Source organism: Magnolia sinica, chromosome 2, assembly GCF_029962835.1.
Source record: "Magnolia sinica isolate HGM2019 chromosome 2, MsV1, whole genome shotgun sequence".
NCBI lineage: Eukaryota > Viridiplantae > Streptophyta > Magnoliopsida > Magnoliales > Magnoliaceae > Magnolia > Magnolia sinica.
In genome coordinates this window covers 39,800,035-39,809,590 of record NC_080574.1, presented here as the reverse complement: position 1 = coordinate 39,809,590, position 9,556 = coordinate 39,800,035, and the positions used below count along the sequence as shown (strand labels likewise).

Sequence of the window (9,556 nt, the reverse complement as noted above, 5' to 3'; positions counted from 1 at the left end):
AAGTCCATATTTACATTTGAAAGAGTTCGATGAGATTATAGCTACATTATGTTTTCCTAATGTATTTGAGGATACAATTAGGCTGAAACTCTTTCCTTTTTCCTTAAAAGAGAAAACTAAGACGTGGTTACATTCACTGCGTCCTAGATCCATTGGCACATGGAACGACATGCAGAGGGAATTCATAAAAAAATTCTTCCCACATCATAAAACGATTACCCTCAGAAAAGCAATAATGAACTTTGCCCAAAAGGAAGAAGAAACATTCTTCCAATGTTGGGAAAGGTTCAAAGATTTGGTCAGTTCATGCCCACAACACGGATTTGAAATGTGGCGCATTATAAATTTTTTCTATGATGGACTGACATCTTCCATGCGCCAAATGGTCGAGACAATGTGTAATGGAGAGTTCATTAATAAAGATGTTGACGAGGTATGGGATTACCTCGATAGTCTCGCTGAAAAAACACAATCATGGGACTATTACCCAATGGCGAACACTACGTCTAGGCCGACTCAATTAAAGGAGAAAGGTGGATTATATCTCTTGAAAGAAGAGGATGATCTCAAGTGTAAAGTGACTACGCTCATAAGGAAAGTTGAGGCCATGGAAGGAAATAAGGATAAGGTCAATGAAATTATTTGCGGCATCTGTGATTGCAACATTCACACAACTAAAAACTATCTTACAATACCTGCCTTTCGAGGAGTGTTGAATGAACAAGCCAATGCCGTAAATAATTATCAAAGACCTTTTACTGGACCTAACTCCAATACATACAATCCTGGCTGGAAAAATTATCCAAACTTTAGTTGGAGGAATGGACAGACGGCTACTCCTCCAGGTTTCTTCAATCAAAATCCAAATCAAGTGAAACCTCAAGAGGAACCGGTTCAAAATCCCATACAAGAGCTGGCTCAGGCAATGCGGGGAATTATAGATTTTATGCAAAAGATAGATTCTCCTATGACGGTTATAGAAAAGGGGATGCTTCCTGCACAACCACTCCCCAATCCTAAACCGCAGTACGAGATTAATGATCCCAGCTCTTCCAATCAGATGGGGCATGCTAAATCCATCACCACTCTTAGGAGTGGGAAGATCATTGATAAAACTCTTCCGGTTAGGCCCGAAAAGCCTCAAGAACCAGAAGAGGACAACAATGATGGATCCAATGATGCTCCATAAAAATTAGAACCGGAACTTCTAGAGAAGCCAGTTGCTCCATTCCCCCAATGGTTGGTTTCACCAAAACCTCTTTCTAACTCTCAGGATATCCTAGAGGTGTTGAAACAAGTGAAAGTCAACATTCCTCTACTTGATGTCGTTAAACAGATACCTTCATATGCCAAATTCCTGAAAGACTTATGCACGACCAAAAGATGAAAAATTATTCAAAAGAAAATCTTCTTGACTGAGAAAGTGAGTGCCATCCTGAAGCAAGACGTGCCACAGAAATTCAAGAATCCCGGTAGCCCAACCATATCATGTGTAATCGGGAACCATCAAATTGATCACGCACTTCTTGACTTAGGAGCGAGCGTCAATCTGATTCCCTACTCGGTATACAAACAGTTAGGTTTTGGTGAATTAAAACCCACCCTAACGACACTACAACTTGCTGATCGCTCTGTTCGTGTACCAAGAGGGATAATTGAGGATGTGTTAGTCCAGGTCGATAGATTTTACTACCCTGTAGATTTTATCATCCTGGACACCAAACCCATCAATAACTTGAGCACTCAGATTCCTGTCATTCTTGGTCGCCCATTCCTTGCCACGTCAAATGCAATTATCAATTGCAGGAATGGTGTCATGACTATGTCTTTTGGAAATTTGACATTGGAGTCAAACATTTTTTTCAATAACGGCAGCAACTCAGAGGATGATGACGATTTCCACGACATTAACATGATTGACTCTTTCGTGAAAGATACGACATCGCTGACCTTATCCTCAGACCATCTGGAGACGTGCCTGGCCCACTCCCATGATTTTGATGATGACATGATTAGGGAGACGTGCGCCTTGCTTGATACTGCACCGGTACTTGAAGTTAACCGGTGGAGGCCACAATTTGAAGAATTGCCACAAACCGATGTAGTGCCTCTACCGTCTAACCTCAAGCCGCCGAAGCTTGACCTAAAACCTTTGCCCTCTGATTTGAAATATGCCTATTTAGGTCAAGATGAGACATACCCGGTGGTGATCTCTGCCCACCTGGAGAAAGAACAGGAGAGTATGCTCATATCTACTCTCATTGAGCATAAAGGAGCCCTGGGATGGACGATAGCGGACCTCAAGGGAATCGATCCCTCGATTTGTACTCACCGCATATATCTTGAGGATAATGCAAAAACCGCTCGGCAACCATAACGTAGACTAAATCCAAACATGAAGGAAGTGGTTAAAGCCGAGGTTCTTAAACTATTGGATGTGGGTATTATATACCCTATATCTGATAGTCAATGGGTGAGTCCAACTCAAGTGGTCCCTAAGAAGTCCGGAATCACCATCGTAGCCAATGCTAATAATGAACTCATGCCAACTAGAGTCACTACTGGTTGGAGAATGTGCATTGACTACAGGAAGTTGAATACCGTCACGAGAAAAGACCACTTTCCTTTACCATTCATTGATCAGATCCTTGAAAGGTTAGCTGGTCATTCCTATTACAGTTTCCTTGACGGGTATTCGGGCTACAACCAGATAGAGATAGCCCCTGAAGACCAGGAAAAGACCACATTTACATGTCCCTACGGCACCTTTACCTATCGAAGGATGCCGTTCGGGCTATGTAATGCCCCTGCCACCTTTCAGCGATGTATGCTTAGTATCTTTTTTGATATGGTGGGGCAATATTTAGAGGTCTTCATGGACAATTTCTCTGTTTACGGTCCATCTTTCAGTAAGTGCTTGGAAAGTCTTAAATGTGTGCTGAAAAGATGTGAAGAGAAGAACTTGGTACTTAATTGGGAGAAGTGACATTTCATGGTTCAGAAGGGAATTGTCCTTGGGCATATCATCTCGTCCAAAGGAATCGAGGTAGATAAGGCAAAAATCGATCTTATCTCTAACCTACCTCCACCCAAGAACATCAGAGATGTGCGATCCTTCTTAGGACACGCAGGATTTTACAGGCGATTCATAAAGGACTTTAGTCTCCTCTCTCATCCTTTATACACTCTTCTTCAAAAGGATGCTCCGTACGAGTAGATAGCAATGCCCGGAAGCTTTCACCAAGCTTAAGGGCACGTTAACCATTGCACCTATCAAACCACCCGATTCGAGCCTTCCTTTTGAGCTTATGTGCGACGCTTCTAATTATGCTCTTGGGGCGGTCTTAGTCCGAGAAAAGATAAGAGGCCCTACGTCATTCATTATGCAAGTAGAACTTTAAATTCTGCCCAGGTGAACTACTCAACTACGGAAAAGGAACTCTTAGCTGTAGTGTTCGCCTTGGACAAATTTAGGTCCTAGATCGAATCCAAGATCATTATCTACACAGATCATGCGGCACTTAAGTATCTTCTTTCGAAGAATGATTCTAAGCCCCGTTTGATACGATGGATCCTTCTACTCCAAGAATTTGATTTGGAAATTAAAGATAAAAAGGGAGTAGAGAGCGTAGTGGCCGATCACCTTTCTCGCCTTAATACCTCTGAGTCCCTTGAGACGACTCATATCAATGACATGTTCCTTGATGAACAACTGTTCAGAGTCTCCCATTCACCTTGGTTTGCTGATATTGCTAATTATCTTGCTACAGGTGCCATACTGACACAGTGGACTGCGCAAGATAAGAAGAAATTCTTCACCGAGGTGCGTAACTTTTTCTGGGATGATCCTTATTTATTTAAATATTGCCCAGACCAAATCCTAAGGAGATGTGGACCAGACGATGAGCATCAGAGCGTCATCTCCTTTTATCACTCACAGGCCTGTAGTGGTCACTTTTCTGCTAAAAAGACCACGGCCAAGATTCTGCAGTGTGGCTTTTACTGGCCCACTATGTTTAGGGACACTCATGAGTTTTGCAAAGCTTGTGAGCATTGTCAGAAATTGGGAGCATTGTCCCGTCGAAATATGATGCCTTTGAATCTCATCCTTATCATCGAAGCATTTGATTGTTGGGGCATCGATTTCATAGGACCATTCCCCCAATCGTTTGGAAATCTGTACATTTTGCTCGCCGTGGATTATGTCACTAAATGGGTCGAAGCGATTCCGTGTCGAAAGAATGACCATCGCACGGTCATTAAATTCCTAAAAGAAAACATCCTTTCTCGATTCGGAACGCCTCGAGCCATCATTAGTGATGGGGGCTCACACTTTTGTAATAGACCATTCGAGAGCTTAATGAAGAAATACGCTATCTCTCATAAGGTGAGCACCCCATACCATCCACAGACAAGTGGACAAGCTGAGATTTCCAATAGGGAGATCAAACACATTTTGGAGAAAACGGTGAACCCAGATCGTAAGGATTGGTCAATCCGATTGACCGATGCCTTATGGGCATACCGTACTGCCTTTAAAACCCCTATTGGAATGTCTCCCTTTAGACTTGTCTATGGGAAGGCTTGTCACTTGCCTGTGGAGCTGGAACATAAAGCGTACTGGGCGATCAAAAATCTTAATTTCAATCTGGACAACGCTGGCTCGCTACGCAAACTTCAGTTGAATGAACTTGAGGAAATCCGGAATGATGCGTACGATAATTCGAGAATTTACAAGGACAAGATGAAAGCATTTCATAACCAACACATTTTGCAAAAATCATTCACGCCTGGTCAGAAGGTCCTTTTATACAATTCTCGATTACATCTCTTTCCGGGTAAGCTTCGATCTCGTTGGACCGGCCCTTACATTGTTGTTACTGTTTTTCCTCATGGGGCCGTTGAGATTAGAGATCCCGACAATGGCAAGGAGTTTAAAGTCAATGGACATCGATTGAAACCATTTGTCGAGAAATTTGATTCAGAGGACATGTCCATGCCTCTGATTGATCCTGTTTACCAGGATTGATCTCCTAGTCTGATGGAGGTATAGGTAGGTTTCCTGTTTTCATAGGACTAGGTCGAGACAATGTGTAATGGAGAGTTCATTAATAAAGATGTTGGAGGTATGGGATTACCTCGATAGTCTCAAAAACACAATCATGGGACTATTACCCAATGGCGAACACCACGTCTAGGCCTACTCAATTAAAGGAGAAAGGTGGATTATATCTCTTGAAAGAAGAGGATGATCTCAAGTGTAAAGTGACTACGCTCATAAGGAAAGTTGAGGCCATGGAAGGAAATAAGGATAAGGTCAATGAAATTGTTTGCGGCATCTGTGATTGCAACATTCACACAACTGAAAACTGTCCTACAATACCCGCCTTTCGAGGAGTGTTAAATGAACAAGCCAATGCCGTAAACAACTATCAAAGACCTTTTACTGGATCTAACTCCAATACATACAATCCTGGCTGGAAAAATTATCCAAACTTTAGTTGGAGGAATGGACAAACGGCGACTCCTCCAGGTTTCTTCAATCAAAATCCAAATCAAGTGAAACCTCAAGAGGAACCGGTTCAAAATCCCATACAAGAGCTGACTCAGGCAATGCGGGGAATTACAGATTTTATGCAAAAGATAGATTCTCGTATGACGGTTATAGAAAAGGGGATGCTTCCTGCACAACATATCCCCAATCCTAAACCGCAGTACGAGAATAATGATCCTAGCTCTTCAAATCAGATGGGGCATGTTAAATCCATCACCACTCTTCGGAGTGGGAAGATCATTGATAAAACTCTTCCGGTTAGGCCCGAAAAGCCTCAAGAACCAGAAGAGGACAACAATGATGGATCCAGTGATGCCCCACAAAAAGTAGAACCAGAACTTCTAGAGAAGCCAGTTGCTCCATTCCCCCAATGGTTGGTTTCACCAAAACCTCTTTCTAACTCTCGGATATCCTAGAGGTGTTGAAACAAGTGAAAGTCAACATTCCTCTACTTGATGTCGTTAAACAAATACCTTCATATGCCAAATTCTGAAAGACTTATGCACGACCAAAAGACGAAAAATTATTCAAAAGAAAATCTTCTTGACTGAGAAAGTGTGTGTCATCCTATAGCAAGTCGTGCCACAGAAATTCAAGGATCCCGTAGCCCAACCATATCATGTGTAATCGGGAACCATCGAATTGATCACGCACTTCTTGACTTAGAGCGAGCGTCAATCGATTCCCTACCGGTATACAAACAGTTAAGTTTTGGTGAATTAAAACCCACCCTAACGACACTACAACTTGCCGATTGCTCGTTCGTGTACCAAGAGGGATAATTGAGGATGTGTTAGTCCGGTCGATAGATTTTACTACCCCGTAGATTTTATCATCCCCGGACACCGAACCCATTAATAACATGAGCACTCAGATTCCCGTCATTCTTGGTCGCCCATTCCTTGCCACGCCAAATGCAATTATCAATTGCAGGAATGGTGTCATGACTATGTCTTTTGGAAATTTGGAGTCAAACATCTTTTTCAATAACGGCAGAAACTTGGAGGATGATGACGATTTCCACGACATTAACATGATTGACTCTTTCGTGGAAGATACGACATCTCTGACCTTATCCTCTGACCCTCTAGAGACGTGCCTCGCCCACTCCCATGATTTTGATGATGACATGATTAGGGAGACGTGCGCCTTGCTTGAAACTGCACCGGTTGAAGTTAACTGGAGGCCACAATTTGAAGAATTGCCACAAACCGATGTAGGCTTCTAACCTCAAGCCGCCGAAGCTTGACCTAAAACCTTGCCCCTCGATTTGAAATATGCCTATTTAGGTCAAGATGAGACATACCCGGTGGTGATCTCGCCCACCCGGAGAAAGAACAGAGAGTATGCTCATATCTACTCTCATTGAGCATAAAGGAGCCCAGGATGGACGATAGCGGACCTCAAGGGAATCGATCCTCGATTTGTACTCACCGCATATATCTTGAGGATAATGCAAAAACCGCTTGGCAACCACAATGTAGACTAAATCCAAACATGAAGGAAGTGGTTAAAGCCGAGGTTCTTAAACTATTGGATGTGGGTATTATATACCCTATATCCGATAGTCAATGGGTGAGTCCAACTCAAGTGGTCCCTAAGAAGTCCGAATCACCATCGTAGCCAATGCTAATAATGAACTCGTGCCAACTAGAGTCACTACCGGTTGGAGAATGTGCATTGACTACGGAAGTTGAATACCGTCACGAGAAAGACCACTTTCCTTTACCATTCATTGATCGGATCCTTGAAAGGTTAGCTGGTCATTCCTATTACGGTTTCCTTGCGGGTATTCGCGCTACAACCAGATAGAGATAGCCCCGAAGACCAGGAAAAGACCACATTTACATGTCCCTACGCACCTTTACCTATCGAAGGATGCCGTTCGGCTATGTAATGCCCCCGCCACCTTTCAAATGATGTATGCTTAGTATCTTTTTTGATATGGTGGGGCAATATTTAGAGGTCTTCATGGACAATTTCTCTGTTTACGGTCCATCTTTCAGTAAGTGCTTGGAAAGTCTTAAATGTGTGCTGAAAAGATGTGAAGAGAAGAACTTGGTACTTAATTGGGAGAAGTGACATTTCATGGTTCAGAAGGGAATTGTCCTTGGGCATATCATCTCGTCCAAAGGAATCAAGGTAGATAAGGCAAAAATCGATCTTATCTCTAACCTACCTCCACCCAAGAACATCAGAGATGTGCGATCCTTCTTAGGACACGCAGGATTTTACAGGCGATTCATAAAGGACTTTAGTCTCCTCTCTCATCCTTTATACACTCTTCTTCAAAAGGATGCTCCGTACGAGTGGACTGAGAAATGTCAGGAAGCTTTCACCAAGCTTAAGGGCACGTTAACCACTGCACATATCATGCAGCCACCCGACTGGAGCCTTCCTTTTGAGCTTATGTGCGACGCTTCTAATTATGCTCTTGGGGCAGTCCTAGGCCAGAGAAAAGATAAGAGGCCCTACGTCATTCATTATGCAAGTAGAACTTTAAATTCTGCCCAGGTGAACTACTCAACTACGGAAAAGGAACTCTTAGCTGTAGTGTTCTCCTTAGACAAATTTAGGTCCTAGATCGAATCCAAGATCATTATCTACACAGATCATGCGGCACTTAAGTATCTTCTTTTGAAGAATGATTCTAAGCCCCGTTTGATACGATGGATCCTTCTACTCCAAGAATTTGATTTGGAAATTAAAGATAAAAAGGGAGTAGAGAGCGTAGTGGCCGATCACCTTTCTCGCCTTAATACCTCTGAGTCCCTTGAGACGACTCATATCAATGACATGTTCCCTGATGAACAACTGTTCAGAGTCTCCCATTCACCTTGGTTTGCTGATATTGCTAATTATCTTGCTACAGGTGCCATACTGACACAGTGGACTGCGCAAGATAAGAAGAAATTCTTCACCGAGGTGCGTAACTTTTTCTGGGATGATCCTTATTTATTTAAATATTGCCCAGACCAAATCCTAAGGAGATGTGGACCAGACGATGAGCATCAGAGCGTCATCTCCTTTTGTCACTCACAGGCCTGTAGTGGTCACTTTTCTGCTAAAAAGACCACGGCCAAGATTCTGCAGTGTGGCTTTTACTGGCCCACTATGTTTAGGGACACTCATGAGTTTTGCAAAGCTTGTGAGCGTTGTCAGAAATTGGGAGCATTGTCCCATCGAAATATGATGCCTTTGAATCTCATCCTTATCATCGAAGCATTTGATTGTTGGGGCATCGATTTCATAGGACCATTTCCCCAATCGTTTGGAAATCTGTACATTTTGCTCGCCGTGGATTATGTCACTAAATGGGTCGAAGCGATTCCGTGTCGAAAGAATGACCATCGCACGGTCATTAAATTCCTAAAAGAAAACATCCTTTCTCGATTCGGAACGCCTCGAGCCATCATTAGTGATGGGGGCTCACACTTTTGTAATAGACCATTCGAGAGCTTAATGAAGAAATACGCTATCTCTCATAAGGTGAGCACCCCATACCATCCACAGACAAGTGGACAAGCTGAGATTTTCAATAGGGAGATCAAACACATTTTGGAGAAAACGGTGAACCTAGATCGTAAGGATTGGTCAATCTGATTGACCGATGCCTTATGGGCATACCGTACTGCCTTTAAAACCCCTATTGGAATGTCTCCCTTTAGACTTGTCTATGGGAAGGCTTGTCACTTGCCTGTGGAGCTGGAACATAAAGCGTACCGGGTTATGAAGTCAGGAAGCCCTGTTGTTCATCATTGTTCCATGGGCATGGTAGGATAACATTACCCTTCCTGATCTTCACACAATGTTGATTGGTTGGTAATTAGTTCAATCCTATTGTTTGCTTTGTCTCCTGGGCATGGTTAGATGATGGAATCCATGTACCTTTCATCTCTTGAAAACCATATCAAATAAGTTCAGTTTGAATTCCATAATCATTGGTGCAGGCATAAGATCTCCCTGATCTCTACAAGTGGATCCTCTGAATCCCTAGTTTCC

The 9,556-nt window shown here is 42.9% G+C and overlaps 1 non-coding gene across 1 annotated transcript; it reads right to left on the bottom strand.

Annotated features, from left to right (window-relative positions):
- Positions 1 to 217: 217 nt before the first annotated feature.
- Positions 218 to 324, bottom strand: LOC131238169 (small nucleolar RNA R71). Its single transcript, XR_009167579.1, has one exon. It is a non-coding gene; the product is annotated as a small nucleolar RNA R71 (small nucleolar RNA).
- Positions 325 to 9,556: the final 9,232 nt, after the last annotated feature.